The sequence below is a fragment of the Callorhinchus milii genome, unplaced genomic scaffold, assembly GCF_018977255.1.
Source record: "Callorhinchus milii isolate IMCB2004 unplaced genomic scaffold, IMCB_Cmil_1.0 Scaffold3, whole genome shotgun sequence".
NCBI lineage: Eukaryota > Metazoa > Chordata > Chondrichthyes > Chimaeriformes > Callorhinchidae > Callorhinchus > Callorhinchus milii.
This window is the reverse complement of record NW_024704744.1, coordinates 61,537,216-61,540,322: the sequence shown is the minus strand read 5'-3', so window position 1 is coordinate 61,540,322 and position 3,107 is coordinate 61,537,216. Positions and strand designations below refer to the sequence as shown.

General features: G+C 47.8%; 1 non-coding gene across 1 annotated transcript; it reads right to left on the bottom strand.

Moving 5' to 3' along the window:
* Positions 1-2,196: 2,196 nt before the first annotated feature.
* Positions 2,197-2,268, bottom strand: trnas-uga. The gene has a single exon. It is a non-coding gene; the product is annotated as a tRNA-Ser (tRNA).
* Positions 2,269-3,107: the final 839 nt, after the last annotated feature.

The following is a 3,107-nucleotide window of genomic DNA, read 5'->3' as shown; positions in this document are numbered from 1 at the left end:
ATTGACTCTATCTCCACCCCCACTATTAAAACCTGACCTTGTTCCCTCCACAGCTAACATTTCCTCTCCCTCCCTCCCCCACCCCACTAGCCCCAGAACCACAAAAATCATGGGGAGGGGAATTTCATTTGGGTCTAGATTTACTCTACTTATTATATAGCATTTCTGAGTGTCAGTATTTATAAAATCTGAAATACACTCTTAATTATCTGTGTTTTTTTACGAATGAGACAGAGGAGGGTAGAAGAGAAAAAGAGCAAGGGGAACAGTAACTGATGGCATCTTTCTTCTTCCAAAAGCACTGGCCCTGCCCCTAGCAGGGTCTTCCATCTCTATAACAAGTAGTACAGCTGCACAGCGCCTCTCAGATCAGTGTACCCCAAGGAGGAAACAGACTCAATGGAGTAACATGAAGCCCAACACCTGCTCCCTCGACCCCATCCCTACCCCTCTCCCAGCTCCACCTCCTCAGCCTTTTACTCTCAGACTTCATCAACTGTCAAATGGCACCATTCCCACCCCCCTAAAAACAGCTCTATCCCCTATCTTAAAAAAAACTTTCCCTGGACCCATCTCTGCTCACTAACTACTGCCCCATCTCCAACCTCCCTTTCCTTTCCAAGATCGTTGAAGGAGTTGTTGCTACCCAGCTTCACTCCTTCCTCTCCTGCCACTCCCTTTATGAACCCTTCCAATCGGGTTTCCCGGAAACGGCCCTGGTCAAGTTTACAAATGACATTCTGTCCATCTCAAACTAGGGCTCACTCTGTCTCCTCGTCCTCCTGGACTTCTCTGTTGCCTTTGACACTGTGGACCACTCTATCCTCCTCCACCACCTCTCCTCTCACCTTAACCCTCAAGATTCTGTCCTTGAATGGTTCAGATCTTATCTTTCACAGCTCCATTTTGTCTCCACAAACAGTCTCTTCTCCAGCCCCCGCACTGTCTTGTGTGTTGTTCCTCAGGGCTCTGTCCTCAGTCCTCTCCACTTCAACCGGTACATGCTCCCTCTTAGTGATAACTCTATCTCTCTGCCACCACACTCAACCTCAGGACCACTGACATCCTGACAGACTGCCTGTCGGACATCAAGTCCTGGATGAGAGCCAATTTTCTCTAGTTGAGCATCAGCAAGATCGAGGCCCTCCTGATTGGCTCACTCCAGCACCTCCATGCCTCCGGCACTGGCAGCATCAGCATCCACGGATGTACACTCCATCTCACCAAGCCAGTTAGGAGTTTGGCGTCTTGTTCGACCCTCAACTGTCCTTTCTTCCCCATATCCGTGCCATGATCCGCTCTACTTTCCCCACCTCTGCAACTTTCCCCGACTCCGCCACTGCCTCACCCCTCAGGCTGTCGAAACCCTCAAACACACATCCATTACATCCAGGCTCGACTATGCCAACGCACTGCTTGTTGGCCTTCCCAACTCTTCCCACCATAAGCTGCAGATCATCAGAACTCTGCAGCTTGTGTCCTCCCCCGCACCAGACTCCGTGGCCCCATCACACCCTGCCCAGTGGAGCTCAAAGTTCTTGTCCTCATCTTCAATGTCCTCCATGGCCTTGCCCCCTCCTATCTCTCCAACCTGCAAAGCCCTTATCAACCTGTCCACTCCCTTTCTCCCCTCAGCCGGTTCCAGCCTGCTCCATGACCCCTGCCTGGTCTGCCCCACCATCAGCAGTTAGGCCTTCAGCCTCTTTGCCCCCACCCTCTGGAACTCCATCCCACATTCCCTTCACCTCACTTCCTCCCTTGCCTCCTTCAAAGCACACCTCAAGACTCTCCTCTTTGACCGTGCCTTCGGCCACCCTCCTATCCTCTTTGCCTCCGCCTCCACCCTCCCTGATCCCAACCACCCCGTCCTACTCAGGTCCTAATCTCTGACTGTTCAATGCTTTACAAATGTAATGTTGTTTTGTATTTGGTGAAGCATCAACAATAATAATAATAATAACAATAATAATCCTGCATTTGATATAGCGCTTTTCATGTCTTCTAGATGTCTCAAAGCACTTCACAGGATATAATGCAAAGTGAATTGACTGTATATTTGTGGGCGAAATGCAGCACCCAATTGCGCCCAGCAATATCCCACAAACAGTCGTGAATTGAAGTGACCAATTTATTATTGTTTTTTTTTCTTGAGGGATTACTATCAGGCGTGTGGAATAAGGAAACGTACCCAAGGTTTTGCCCTGCCGGGAATTGAACCCAGGTCTCTTGCTTTCAAGGCAAGTGCTCTAACCACTGAGCTACAGGACTCCGCAATGGCAGAAGTAAGCAGAAACAAAGGTGGGAAGCGTGGCTTATTCAGACCTTCAGAAGGGGATGTCTCAAAGTGCAGCTGTAATCCATTTCTGGGAAAGTGGAAGCATGACGGGGCAAGGCCATTAGCCTCCACCTCCTCTTCCTCACCCACTACCCTGGAGACATGGACCATCAGGGGTCCTGCTCTCCTTCACTTCTCTGAATACTCTTAAGCAGGATGATGCATTCCCCTGTCAGATACCTGGCTGAGTAAAAGGAAGTTCTTGTTCATCTTAATGCCTTCAAAAGTAGGATTGGATATGTATCTGACTGAGAGCCCTAACGGACAAGGTAGGCCTGTAGGCCAGTTCTTTTTTGGAAGGATTAATCGACACAGAATCACATGCTTTAGTTGGGAGTCACAATCTCACATTTTGCTTTGTTACCATTCATGGGGAGCAAATTAGGAGTGATTTTCTAAATAAATGGAAATAAATGGAGGACAAAAGTTCTTAACATTGTGCCAAGCATACAACTAGTAGAGAATAAAACCATTTAGTTTACCAGGACCCATGAAGAGCAATGAATATGTCATGGAGAAGGTGACCATCTCCAGTCTGTACTGTACTGTGAAAATCCATTCATCCTAGGAAATTCATGGCTTTCAATATTAATATGACAAGTGAACAATTTTCCAATGTTACACCATATAAACAGCTGGCAGCAGATGTGAAATAATCGACCAAGGTAGGACTGTCCACAAAGATGATTCTTTTAACCTTTGCCTATTCAGGTGCATGATAAAGACCCCAAGACACCATTCGAAAAGAGAGGGAAGTTTCTCTCACGTTCTG